The sequence below is a fragment of the Temnothorax longispinosus genome, chromosome 5 (assembly GCF_030848805.1).
Source record: "Temnothorax longispinosus isolate EJ_2023e chromosome 5, Tlon_JGU_v1, whole genome shotgun sequence".
Lineage (NCBI taxonomy): Eukaryota > Metazoa > Arthropoda > Insecta > Hymenoptera > Formicidae > Temnothorax > Temnothorax longispinosus.
The window spans coordinates 13,912,540-13,927,839 of record NC_092362.1 but is presented as its reverse complement, the minus strand read 5'-3'; the positions used below and the strand labels follow the sequence as shown (position 1 = coordinate 13,927,839).

The window sequence follows — 15,300 nt, the reverse complement described above, 5'->3', positions numbered from 1 at the left end:
ATCACGAGCCAATAAACCGACGAAGCCGTTCGCGATAACAGTGATCGATCGTTTCTCGCGCGTAGTTGATTTGGCGATAAATACGGTAAAGCTGTTTTTCGGTTTGTTCGCAACGATGTATTTGTCAACCCTTTCCAAGCACAGCAAATTTATCTTTCTAAGCAACGGTGTAATACAGAATATTATTTGTGTTACACTCGTGTAAGAGTTTCATAGCGAAAGATGTTTACGAACACGGAGCTGATTGTTTCTTATGCAACTACGTACAATTGTGAACATGCTAAGCTCAGCTCAATTTTCCAGTCGCTAAAGATGTACACAAACATACCTTTATGAATCTTTAATGAGCACGTAAGCAGAATACGTAATCGTATGAACGTTTCGAATAGTTGAAAGACTAAAACTAAGCAGCGTCAGTACACTGCGTTGTATAAAAAAACATCTAAACGTATTATCAACAAATTGTACGCTTCAGAATCTATAATTTTTAATACTTATAATTTTAAGAAATATTTGTAAAACCAGAAAAATATTTACGATCAAGTTTTATGCGTAAAGATTAATAGAGATGTAGCAGATCATAAGACTCATTTGCGAGCAGATTTTAATGTAAAAAACAAATGCAAAGAATATTATTTTTTAAGTAAATAATGCAATGCGTTTTTCTGCATGGAGATTTTCCTCTCCGGTTCTTATCGGCCTTCTTTACGTCAAGATTTATTTTCCTACTTACCACCGCGATCATAATTACTAAGCCAAGACATACAGCAGCGGCTTACCTGCAACAGTCAAAATGAAACTCAAGTTATCTTCGATTCGACCATCGATTAGCGAAATCGGCATTTAATTTATGGCTCGGTGTTGTCCGCGCGCAAAAACTATCGCCGGAATTTTTCGCGAGACCCGCGCAGCTTTACGACGAGCGAGCGTGCGCGTGTAAAATTTAACGAGTTTCGCTTCCAGCGTTACTTAACGCCACAAAAGGATCAGCAAAACGCCGGCCCATCCTTCGTAAAACAAACGTGAAACAGCTGCGGCGGGAAAAGAGAACGCCTGCACAATGGACCCTTAAAACGGCATTACTCCGTTCGGTCAGTAACTAGACATTTGCAAAATTTCATGGGCTTCCCTTGAACGCTATTGCCACGTTAAACCTCAAGCTCTTTGTTGTATTATACCATAAATAAAAACAAAGATTAATTTTATCTAACTAATCTCCAATTTATTTTCTTCTTCCATTATATTTCGGGTATCACATGTTATTATTTAATCGTACTTCTTCTGTAACTGCAATCAGCAAATATTCTTGATTAAAAAATTAAGTTATTGAGTATTTTTGTAAAAGAAAGCTAAACATTTTTCGAAAATTGCAAGGAATTTTTTCAAGTTTGGGTCATACTTTGAAATTTCGAGAATTTTAAGACTGTCGATTTTGAGATTATTTCAATTCCTTCAAAATTTTCATCATTCTCACCTCTCCTTCGAGCAGATTCGAGATTTTTGGTCATACGTTCAAGATGATCCGGTATAGTCGGCCCGCGCGTTCTTCGTTACTCGCGCGAAAATCACTTCGCGGCGTGTAACATACGTCGAGGATTTCAATAAATAAGACCCGTAGGCATTCTCCGACCCGACGTCGGCTGTAAAGAGCCGATAAGATCGGTAGCTAAATAATCACCTTGACTGTTACGGTCGTGATGCACATTTTCGCGACGCGCGTGTATACGTGCCGCGGATGGGTAACTCACGCGCGCGCGTACGTGTGCGTGCACGTGCAAAGAACGCGGGAGAGTTAACGAAATCGCGTTTATACACGCTCTATAGCACCGGTCGAGATTTATCTGCCACTTATCGCGACGTACGCCAGAATCGCGCTGACTTTTTAGATGCCTGGTTTGCATCGCGACATCTGGTAAGAAGGCGAGCTCGAGAGATGGGCTCTCTCGCCAGCCGATCGGTCCATTCGGCTTTCCTCCACTACATGGTGCCAGGCCCTTCGCGGGTTCTCATCTCTAGTTCTGACACCGTGTCTCCCCCACTGCGTCATCCGATTGAAATTTCGGAGATTGAAAACGAAAGCACGTTATCTCAAGTATTATCAGCGCGATAATACTTGAACTTAATAGCTGAATTTCGTCGAGTTTTATTTATAAATTAAATATTAAGGTTACAGGCACTAATGTTATGAGCCAATTATTTCATCGGCCAATGAGTAAAACAATCTATTTCATAATATACAAACAATAAAAAAATATAAAAATGTTATAATAAAAAATTTTGTTTCTTAAAATACGTAACTTTATTCTCGATAATTTCTCAATGCATTTTATATTACCTATTCTCAAATCATTATACTTTCCCCTCCTACATTTTCCCAAATTTGACATTACATAATTAATAAGACGAGAGATCTATATATACAATATATACGCGGATGATGTGAATTTTATAATCTAAAGCAAATAAATGTATCGGCCATCGTCAGCTGTATCGACTCAAACATTGCATATGTTTGCTACATCGTGATGCCGAGGCAAATATTTGCCGGGTTTGTGTGCGCAAGCGGCAAACCGGAGCCCAAATCACAGTGGCCCGTTTGTTCTTGGGCGCATCGGGGCGCCCTTTCACGGTTCTCAATCTCAACGGTCCGTCAATTCGCTCCGCAGGCGGTGCAGCCGCTCGCGAAATTCGCATTGCCTCGCGTTTTTGTTGCATTCCGCAAGCGCGCGCATAACGGAACGTAACACCGACGATCGACAGATCACCGTTAAAGCTTAATGTACGCGCGTTTACGTATGCGCTGGCGTAATTAGCGCCGCCTTTAACCGGGTCAGCTACACCCGTCGTCGCAATGCGGGAGAAATTGACTGGCGCAAGGATTATCTCAACAACCGCAGGAGAATTAAATTAATTGATCAAAAATAACCACAATCTCAATGACTAATCAAAGCTCAAGTTAATTTCCGGGCTTAAAAAAATTGCGATAATCGATCAGTCTTAGTTCCAAGTATCTATTTATTTTATTCATTTCGGTAGAAAAATGCAACTGCAATTGCTTTAATTAATTGTCCTAATAGCAACCACTCTTAAATTTCATATATATGTATAGAGAAAAATTATATAAAATGTCAAAACTTATAGTTTTATCTAAAAGTTCTAAAGAGAGATAGAAAGCACAACTAAAATTAATAATTTTCAATTAATGTTTTTAATTACAGTATTGCAAATAAATTTGCAAATAATAATGGTAAAATATTGACGAGTATGGAGTACATGTTATTCTCCGTAAAACGATAACCTCTAGGAAGATGCCGTTTTTTATGTGGGCCACCTGGCACACATCAAGTCAAGTATCACAAGTGAGAAAGATGAACGATTTTCCCACCAATTTACATCCACCTACACATATAGAGTGTTTGAACAGTTGTCACGGGCAACCACTTATTTCGGCGATGACTCATTGTCGATTTCTCAACGTAAATTAATTATACTTCTAAAGAAGCTCTCTTCCTCTTGTATCCTTCTTATTTTATGCATCACATGGCATGATAAGGCGCTTCTTTCATATGCATATTATTCCTCTTATTTCTTGAATACCAGCACTGTTGAGGTTATCACAGAACTAATCTGTCATAGAACTAATTGTTTACGTAAGACAATACTATACATTATAAACCAACAAAAAATCTTCGAAGATCCTTGAATATGAAGTGACAATTGTAAATGTGACAAATTTTTTGTTTAATATATTATGGACTGTTTATTTTAAGGTAAATTTCATGAATTATTTAATGAAGAAAGAATCTAATATTTATCCTCACCTAACTGCTTATTTATTTTCACAAATTTATATTTCGTTCTATTAGTTTACAGAGTTATAATTAAAGCCTGCAATTTAAAACTGCGTACAATAATTATTACTTTGCGTTGCAAGTAATCCTTTCTGCAACCTAGGGACCCGACGGGTGCATCGCACGCGAGCTGGTTTATAGCGAAAATTAGAAAGACATAAACGTAATTTATGTCCGTATGCCGTCACACGTGGACGTTTCAACGTCGACGAAGATAAAACCTTTCTTTCCACGAAGATCCCAGCGCTGTCGCGAGCTCTCGGTGTCTATGGTCTAAAACTAACTCTCACGCGTGGGAGGAGCATAAAGTATACAGCGGATTTTACGACAATTTTTATAGTTTCCCCTGACGACGTCAAGAGCGCACGTTTTGTTCTGCCTCATCGGTCTCCGCGCATCCACGAGATCCATCTCGTAACACGTTTTTGGGTAAGGATGGAGAGAAAGAAAGAAAAAAGGCATCTAATTTCGTTAGAATACAGTTTAAAAGCTTCCATCCCTTTTCCCTTTCTTACATCTTGAACTCGTAAAACGCAACACGGCCATTATTCTCGATTTATATCGTTTTACCACCGAATTCTTGAAGCAATCCCGATTGGATAATAGAAGAATTCGTTCGTAGAAAAAGAAAAAAAGATGTTTTGGAAGTGTTCGTAGGAAGTTGCGGTGTAAATTCTTACACACGTTAAAAACGTTTCATATCATTTGGCTTCCGTATTTTCTGGTAGAGATACGCGGAAGACAATAATTTTATGTTTCATTATACTAAAGATAAAAATCACGTGACGTATGCAGGTTAAATTATAATTATAATTATATGTATTAATTTAAATTATTGCTTTCATGTTTTTCGAGTAATTGACAGACTGATGGTGCGTGTATAATCTTTTTATTTATTAAATATATTTTCGATTCCTTCATATAAGATAATGCAGTTATCGATTTTTGTTCTTTCTTTCTTTCTCCCTCTTTTCTTCTCAAGGCGTTGCTTTCAGTAAAAATAAAAAAGAAAACGTCAAATGTGTCACACAAACCGCCTACATGACTCCACTTATGGTATTCCAATAACCTTCCATCTATCTAATGTTCCACATGAGATATAAATCCCTTTCGAAGCTCGATTTCTTCGCTTGGAAATATGAGACGTCGCAGCGACCAGCCTGTTGAACCCGATCCATCGTCGTACCAGTTTAGATCTTGTGTGTGGCGGCAAGTGTTGACATTTTTAATCCTTTCTGGACTGGGCTTGCTGATCGTTTTTGTGTATCCCAAAATAATCTCTCGCGCAGTCGTGCGATGATTTAGGAGGAATATCGCGTTAACAGGAAACCCGATAACATCAGATCGGTAAATGGAAACTCAAGAAGAAAAGAAGCTGAAGAAAACCGAGAATATTTTCTATTATTCCGAAAAAAAATCTGACATTAATTCTTATCAAGATCTACCGCAAGAACCCTTCAAAAATCAAGATAAAAAGTGACGCGTTGCTGCTATAGCGCGTTACTGTGGAAATAATTCATAATTCCTTATCTAGAAATTACTGTTAAAGAGATAAAATTGCATAATATTGTCACGTATCATAATAATAATATAAAATATAATTATTTCCTCCAGTTATAATGTAATCATGGATATAATTATATATGCAGCACACAATTTCTCTGCGGTCTGGTAATATTACCTGCATATAAATTAGGAATCGCGAGATAATCTGTTTGGATATCAAACAAGAACACACGTTCGTAGTGTTAATAGAGCAACTGTTGCATTCTCGCCGCCCATTTAACGAGCGCGCGAGCAAAAAGATGCGCACGTCTCTCGCACACAGGGAAAGTTTTTAGTAGTTTAAATTCATTACCGCGCACCCCGTCTCAAGAGGAAATCAGGTGGGGTGGGAAAAGGGGAGACACGCGAGAGAGAGAGGTATCCTATTATCACGGCACGTTATCGTTAAGCAAATTTATGATCCGAGCTTATAATCGTCCGGCTCCATCCGTGTGCCGATTTATCACCTTTAACGTCCGTAATTACAGCTCGATTGTTTCTCTCCCATGTTCCCCCTTTCAGCTTCAACCGGGGTCCAGCCATAGTGCCTCATCTACGTAGCGTGATTATGCATCCTGAGTGTGCATCGATTGCAGAGCGTAAGAAAAACGAGTAACGATGTATTTTTTTCAAGAGTGACACTTTGCAGCACCGACGTCGTTAACGATACGTTCAAAGAGAAGTTCTCACGACGACAAAACGCGACGTAAAATATTTGTTAATGTTCGTTTTTATGAAAGTATATTTCATTTTTAAAGAGGATACCTCTTTAGGATAATGACATGATGCTTCTGTTATTTCAAGATAAATTAGAAGGGTATCGATGTCCGAATGAACTCAAGCGTGTTTAGTGGCACGTACTAATGTTACGGCAATACCCTGAGCGAGGTAACGGAGGGAGAGAAAGAAAAATGAGGCACAGCGCGTGCAACATTGCATAATGCGGGTGCAACGGTTGTGATAAATAAGTTGTGCGGCTTGGGTTAATTCGTGGATTCATCACGGAGGATCCGGCGAGCGAGATCGACCGCACCACGCCCGGCTAGGTAGAGAGAATCATCGTCGGAGAGCACCCGAGGCGAGTCTCTCTCGTGCCGTGCCTCTAATCTTAATTATTGCATGAGCCTTGAGCCGTCACGAATATCCCTACAAACTCGAGTCTGCTACATCTCTTGCACAAATTTTCGTCAATATATTATCCTAGAATGATAAATAATAGCACGTTATAAAGAGCATCTACAACAAAATTCTGTATAAAAATAGATTTTACATAAATATATGAAATATCCCTAAAATAGATGATATTTCTCACTATATTATTTTAATATCCTGAAACGTGTGAGCGATGGTAAAAGCAAAGTCAAATATAGGTAAAAATAGATGTATAAAAGACAATTTTATATCGTTCGTTTTGTGTAAATTATGTTATTGCGATACCATAGAATTAAAAGTTCATTGAATTTGTACGTAAAATTGATAAAGTCAGTAGACGTAAGATATAGGCTGAATGATAGGGTCATTTCGTAACATATCCAAGAGGTAATATCGTTGTTGCAGTTCCTTCTCCCGATGCAAAGTCACGAATGGCGTATCGTTGTTCTTAATTATTATCTGAGCCAAGCCGTCACGAATGTACATACGTGATGTGCATCTGATTACTGCGTTAACATCACGTGGCACATTATGATAATATAATTTAAGAAGATAAACGATACCAGAGTATCGGCGAAAATATCATTTCATTTGTACGTTTCATTACGTAAACCGCAAAAAGTGAAAACAATAATCACATAAAATATATAAAACAATATTTTTTATATATTTTCCAAAATTTTCCTACGTATTTTTCATCGTTTATTAATCCACGTACTTCTTACCCGCACTAAAAATCGCTTTATATTATTTTATATCGTAATATATGAGGAGACTAAAAAAATTAAAAGTCTATAAATTTCGCGTCTCTATTTCAGATGTGGAAAAATCATCGTAAAAAAATGTACTTTGATTAGAGCGTGAAAGCCCGGATGAAACGTTGCCGGAAGCGTTTATCGTAATTTCTTTCGTATTCTTATTCGGAGATTTCTGAATTCGTCATGTAACACCTAAACGAGCTGCGACTCATTCCCGTGATGAGCGAGCGTGATCTATAGGAGTATTATCGAAGGAGACACCCGAGGCGAAGGTTATCCCGCACTGCCCGTCTCCTTACTCTTAATTATTATCCTGGAGCCCTTACGAAGCTGATGCGGCTCACATACGCACGTCGGCATGCACCCGGCATTTAAATTTAAATTTGCAACATAGTCTCGCCATCGCACCACGACCGTAATCGCCGTAGTATGGTGATGCGACGGTGGTCTTATTTGCACAAGTGCCCTATAAACGCGGAGAATAATTTTGCGCTACTATGTGACCGAGTCCTCGCCGAGTCCGGGCAACTTTGCGGCGTACTTTCGTACCGCGGAATTATTGCCACCGCTCGGAGATAATTACGACGTCGGGTTTTGAGCGCGAGGTTGTTTAAAATGCGCGAGAAGGAGACAGAGGTACGAAAACATTGAAATAAATTAAATTTCATTTCGGAAAATCTTAATTACAGTAAATCTAATCTAAATAAGCCAAGTATAACGCACGAATGTAAATTCAGAGGTAATTGAACTGGCAATATCGTTAAATTGGCCGCGAGATCAGATTAAACAGCGCCATTTATCGCTATCTGTACCATAAAAATTGTTTAAGAGGAAAATATTACGCAAACCCTATCTTAGATGATACGCGGTAGCACAGTTTTAGTTTGCTCTCGAGAGCTGAGAGAGTTACGCAGTGTATGAGGTATCTGACACGGCCACGAGCATAAAGACTCGTTTTGTCGCGACTTCTCGTGGTGGGTGAATATACGCTTTCAATGGAGCGCACTGTATTCCGATTCTGCTTATAGGAATGCAGAAATCACTTTGACCTGTAATATCACCCGCACACTTGTTACGACGAAGAACTCGTAACTTTCATGACTACGGATAGATACACGTGGCTTTTTTTTTTTTTTACAAAGAATCATATGGAGATCCTACACCCTCTGCAACAACACATGGCTTGAGATCAAGTCAGTATTTACACGCATAATTATTAAGTTATTTCCTTTTGCGTTACCGCAATTCGATGTATACTGATTTTTTACTCACTATTGTGGTAAATAATGACTCTGTCATTTCAAAGTGGGACAATCTATAAAATCAGTATTTGTGTTCAAGCCACCTGCATCTCAGCGCGCATTGTTCTAGCAGGATTACGGCGCGGCGGGAGAGATAGAAAGCCGTTGCCTTTCTTTGGTTTGTCTGATCAATCACGAGCTTGATAGTCTCTCTAATCCCATCGACTCGATCGGCTTTTCGATTTTAAAGCGTGCTTCCGTCCTTCCCGACTGTTTCGCACGGGCGATCGAGCGTGTCCGCTTTGCTCCCTCGCTTGGTTCGCAAAACACGCGCGAGCGCCGTCCTCGCCGCTTTCTTCCTCGGCCGCGCGACGTTTCCTCGTTACGCCAGACAAAAACGGTAACGTCTCTTCAAAACATGTGACAGGTTCCTATTGACGAACTAATGTCATGCCACTGATATAATACGTAAGGTTTTGAGCCGCGTCACGACGGTGCAATTATACGCATCGTGCAGTTTTGTGAACCCATTCAATTAATAGAGACTGGCCGGCCGAGTGCCGTTAACCGGCACACTTTTGTTATGCTAAATTGTAAATCGCATGCATCTACGCTTCGCGGTTTGTTAGATAACGCAATTAAAGCAGGTGCATTCAGCTGGGAGAAATATTACCAAGTGCCACGCTCGCGCGTTTCGTTATGATATCGTTAATGGCGAAACAAAAGTCCAGAGGGAAAGAGACAGAAAATAATTAATTAATTACTGCGAAGCAAATGCCACAAAAATGAGAACATTTATTATTATATGAAACGTTATGATGTTAAACTATCAAATTTATTAGCAAATTAACCACATGTTTAAAATAAATATAAATGGATATTATAGTCTGAAATTTATAAAAGCGGCATGATATTGATATAATAATAATTAACAGTGTACCTCTTTCGAATACATTCAACACAATAAAAGATAAATTAAGAAAATTTCTAATATTTAATGTGTCAGAATAACGCTAGTTGTCGAATTTATTCATCTGTATCAAATATACGAATCGAATTCAATGTCCGTTGCGTGAGTCACGTATAACATTTACGCCATGAAACAATCTTTTGAATCCTAACTGATTACACAATAACGAGGACAATCCTACTGCATGTTGAAAGAGGATCCGACACAGTGTGGCGCAAATAATAGCAACAATTGGTTAAACTAGTTCTACAACGGTGACAAACGCGTTGCGTAATTTATTGAGTTAATTCGTAACACTCGTTATATCGCGAGGGTACGCATCGGCCTCTTGCCAACGATGGTCTAGCATAAATTGCGTGATTTTCTTATTGGCAACGGAGATGATTAACCTGTTTCATGAGTATAGAACTGGTTGTCGTAATCTCCAGTTCGCTACAGATAGGATTATCTAAAAGTACAATTTTAAATGTAATTCCTCGACTCTCTCTCTTTCAACTATCAGCTCTCGACTGATTTCAAGACGAGCAGCACGTTTAACGATGAGATAATAAGCAATTATTAAATTAAATATATACATATAAAATCTTTTTATATAATTGACTGTTATCTATAATTGATTTAAATAAATATACTTATAAACTTATCAACTTTTCTTCACTATACTCGCTTGCCTGAGACTTTCTTACAATTTTAAAACCAGAATAACGATGTTAAATAATGATACAGAACTGCAAAACTTTTCTTCGCTACTGCAAGTGTAGTAAACGCAAGAACGAGTTAGAAATCGCAAGTTAAAACGTTGAAATATGACGCCCATCTTCGCGTTTCACAGCGGTGTTAAGAACTGCGGCTTGAGCGAGTAGCAAGAAAAGAAGAAAAACGGTAAAAATGCTCGACGCGCTGTCAAATAATTCTTCGTCGTTGATCGTCCCTCGTGCGTTTTGCCGCGTGCATTTACCGCGCATAACGCGCTTCTGCTATACTCCGCCGCTTGTGCAATTTTGCCGTTACACCGCCCGTAGTACCGTTTCGCGAGAGCATCGCCTAGGATCATGTAATTCGCAAGAAATGAGTATTACAGTCGCTCGAAAAATAAAATGCAAAAAATCACGGGGATTAAGGCGCATGTAAATTTATGCCACATCGTAATCCTCAATCGGCCTTTTATCTTTCAGGATCTTGAAATGTTCGAAACACAAATGTTCGAAATACAATTTTCACTTCTCACTAGAAATAACTGTCTATTATCTAATAAAAAATAAAGCGCACAATCATTTTCTTTTAATATCGAATATCGTCGATAACGGTACCATAAGTCAAATTAATCTATTGTCTGCTTTGTAACACTGATATAGCCGATACTCCTGATTGTGAAATACGTTCTCTCTACTCTACCTGATCCAATGTATCAATAATAATCGAAAAAGATAACCAGGAAGCAATAATGGTTGAACCAAGCTCACTTTACGGCAGGACATTATTCAAGATAGTAATAGCAATTAATTAATCGATGCGATATATACGAACCTGTTGATGTTGTTTCTATTAAACTTAAAATCGTGCAGGAAGGGATAGACGTCAGGAAGAGTTGCATTTATAATCGATAGAAAACGAGCTCCTCCGGTCTACACTATAACACATAATCGCCTTATTGCGGATTAACGGTAATCGTAGTAATAGCAAATAAGTTGCTCCGATTTATGATTACGTTGTCGATTGTGTAAATCTAATTCAAGACGCGAATATTTAATTACATAATTATATCAGACATCAGAGGTCACAGAAAGTTTTCAACTTAAAACTGAAAATTTTATGCGTTAGAAATATTATGTAGTGTATTTGACAAATTTCATAGAAACATTATCTTATTAAAAGCATATCAGCATCGTTACTATATAAACGACTGATCTTGTCTTTATTCTCGTCTTCAAGAGTACTCCGCGTTCGTCGGCGAAGATTGGCTGGCCTCTCCCCGTTCTTAGTTCTTCGCCTCCATTTCTTCGTTCGGCAGTCCGAACAGCTTTCAGTTCTGCTGCATCGAGACCACGGCTTCTTTCTTTTACCATCTCTTCGAATCCCTCATCATTCTTCCCCGTCTTCGGTAAACCTTCTCTTCCGCCTTCTTCTGCGTTGTTTCGCCCAACTTCGTTACTTCTTACACGTGCGCGATGGTACGGCACACGATCGCAAAGTTCTTCCTGGTCCCGCCGTGTATTCTCTTCGCCGGTTCTTTCTTAAATTCTTGCGGCTTGGTATTAAGAGTTGCAACGGAGGAGAGACGCGTGATTTGCGCATCGCAATGACTCGTGGAATTACAGGGAACGATATTTGGGTTGCGCTTCCCGCTGCATTCAAAAGTGCGACCCAAATGTGGTTACCCTGTAATTCCGCGAGCCATGATCTTCGTAACAATCGGTATAAACGACACAACAGAATATTATCGCAATTCAGATAGGCCAAATTTACCCTCATTTCTAGCTTTATTCTTCTAACACAATAAGTTTATTAATCGCTCGTGGCCAACATTGCATGTATCCGGAACAAGCGAATAAATGACAAGAAAATTCTTTTGCAAACAATGATATTTTTCGAATGCCCAAGAAAATTTTACAGCGTCATGCTTTCTACACCGTACTCTGTACCATGCAACAAAGCGCAACGGAGTGGCGCTGAGCTTCCGTGATACGCGTTATTATCGTATGATCCTTATACGCGTATTATCTGCGTCAGTTCTCGGTACTTTCTTCGGCGGACGTGTTCGAAACTTGAAACGCGGCGATATCGGTCTTATCTGAAAAAAAACGTCGGCTCGGAGCGCGTTTATTAAAGTGGGTGGCTAGAGATAACGAAAGGGGAAAGCCGGTGTAAAGTTGCCGAAACGGAAAATTCAAGAAGGCTTCCTATGACTTTACGGACCACCCCTGTGCATCCCTGTCACCGTACCGAGAAGCGGAGTATCGTTACGTGTCATTCGACGCCCGATCCGCATGTGATCGCTTCGAAGAAGCCGACTATTGTCTCTTGTCACGAATGTTTGGCAAAACTTTGGAGGGTAAAAGAAAATTTAGCTGGTATGAAATTTAACCTGCATAGCATTTTTAATCTCCTTAGCATTTTTAAGTCACGTTCGAACCCACGCTGTTTTAGTGTTCTTCAGTGTAAATAACATCACGGAATTTTTAAATAACAAAAGCGAGGAGCCGATTGTATTTTACAATAGCGGCAAGTCAAAAAGTATTTTCATGAATAGCAAAGAGAAAACGATTCTCCTAAATTTAGTGAAAATTCTTTTCTCCTTGCAAGTATAATTGTTGACGGTGACTGACAATCGTTGAAGCATCATCTCACGATATTTCGTTTTCTCCAACTTCTAATCCCTACGAAACAAGACTAAGACAATGATGACAAGAAAAAGACCGCAAATTGTATCGGAGGGGCAAAACGCGCGACAGGCATTTACCCGATGCACCAGAAATGATTTCAACGTCAGCGCGCGATAGAAAATTTACAATCCAATTATTCACTTATCCTTGCTGAGAGGCGTGCGCACGCATAAATCGAACTTGCCTCGTGTATACGTGACCGACCGACCGATCCGCTGGTTCCAATAGGATAACGACAGTGCGTGGTCGATGTTACGAGGAATCCGGAGAGGGATACGCACAGCGGGCGAAGGATGAAGGTACTGGTCGAGAAAATCAGCGGCGGTTCCGGTGCAACCGGGGACCGGCGATGCGAGCACGACGCGCGCTTCGCGCTTCAGTCCGCGCTCGCCTTCTCTATATACAAACGAGCGCACTCGAAAGAAGAGAAGAGAATCAGATCTGATCTCTTTCTCCCGTTTCCGACAATCGTAAAACGGCATTCCTAACCGAGTACTCTATTCGCGTGGCACTGCGAAAAATTTCTGCAAAATCACGCGCTCCTTCACACCGCCTCCGTTGGTTACACTCCTTTGTAGCTGCAAGGAACACAAATGTGGCGGGAGAACAATTCTCCGGAGAACAATCCTCAAAACAGTCCGACTGGAGCCGATAATCGGTTCAGCGATTCTACGGGATTTGGGGCCGCAATTCCGGCGGAACGCGCAGCGTCCAGCTTTAGAAAACTAATATTGACTTTGCTGTCGACAGAGTCTACAAACAAGCACCACAGTTATAAAGAGACCGCATACAACACAACTTGATCGTCGTGATTATTTCCATTTACAAGACTTTGTTTATACACTACTTAAAAATTAATGTAGAAATACAATTCGCAAAAAAGCGTTTGCTTAAACGATAAAGCATTTGAGTAAATGTTTGACTTTATACTTTCTTTTTACTTACAAATTGACTGATTAAATTTAGTCCCCATCGAAATGATTTTAATTACCTATTGATTATTAAAATTCTGTGTTATAACATTTCTATTTATTATATATTATAAAATTTCAAGGCCGTATAATATTTTATTTAGCCGTGTAGCATTTTATTTAGACAACATAGAGTATCTTTTCTTGCACTTTTCAGTAAGACACAAGTTGCCTCAATTACGAGTCCAATCTAGTTAGCCGATTCTCGGATAGCCATCTTTATTTCAGAAAAAAAAGGAAGCAAGAGATATCATTGAGTCGAGTTAACGACGGCGAGAAAACGTCGGCAAAATTGTTTGCAGCCGTTGTTACTGTTCGCTCACCCGTCTCAGGAAAAGAGAAGTTTCGTGCATACGTAGGCTATGCGCGCTTTGCGTGTCTATCCTTAAAAATTATGAATTACGCAGCGAGGCGCATTAAACGCAAACAGAACAAATTTGCGAGCGAGTTTGCCGCTCAACCCGTAGAGTGCAAGCGGATTGCCGACAAGGATCGCCGGGAAACGGCGTGGCCCTCCCAAAGATGATCTCGAAATTCCCTCGTAAAATGCATTCGCGTGAATGCATACGCTCGATAGAAAGAATCGTAGCTGCAGCCTTACAATGTAGGCATGTTTTGTGCTGCTTCTTTTAACTTAAATTCCGAGGACCCGCTATACAGGTCAGGTTCACTTTCGTACATGAAAAAAATAAAGCTTTATTAATATGCGCATATTTTCTCGATGCTCGATATGTTGTTTCGCAAAAGAGAGAGAAAGAGAAAGAGAAAGAGAGAGAGTGAGAGAGAGAGAGAGAGATTTGGCACAAAAGAATTGAAGGGTTTGCGCGTCGCCAACGATTGCTATGCAGAATTTTTTATGCCTGTATTTATCTGCACGGTAAAAAATTGTGTGTTATTTCTTAAATGTTTTTCGAAAATTTTTTTTCGAAAAACATCTTTACAAAAGCGTTAATTTAAATTTGCATGGATTAAAAAAAAATATGAAAAAAAAGAGAAAATATTTTGATATTCTTATATAGATGTGACTGTTACATTTTATCTCAAATATTATCGTTATTAATTTCTTGCAATATGTAATTCAACTTATAGAAATTAAGGTGAACACAGGTTAGTCGTTCTTGAATCCTTTAATTGCCAATTAATTCATCAAATTCGTCCGCTCGCTGACAGCCAAGATAGAGATATCACGAGAACGAGAACAAGAAAGAGAACGCCGCTCTACCAATATCCTCAAGTAGTATGCGATCACATATACTTAATTCATATAAAAATCATTATCATACACGCACACTAGCCATGCTAATTACGTGTTCCAGCATAACGTGATGATGAAATAACAAGAATCATGTATCGTTTACGGGCCTCTCGTTCTGGAGAACGTTCTCAGTTATTTTTCTGACGTCGATACGTCGCGTCGTCCGCGCGGTTC

At 39.4% G+C, this 15,300-nt stretch overlaps 1 protein-coding gene across 4 annotated transcripts in view; it reads right to left on the bottom strand.

The window, feature by feature from the left end:
- Positions 1-15,300, bottom strand: part of LOC139812823 (rho GTPase-activating protein 20) — a 187,330-nt gene that overhangs the window by 30,113 nt on the left and 141,917 nt on the right. The gene's annotated exons all lie outside the window — the stretch shown is intronic.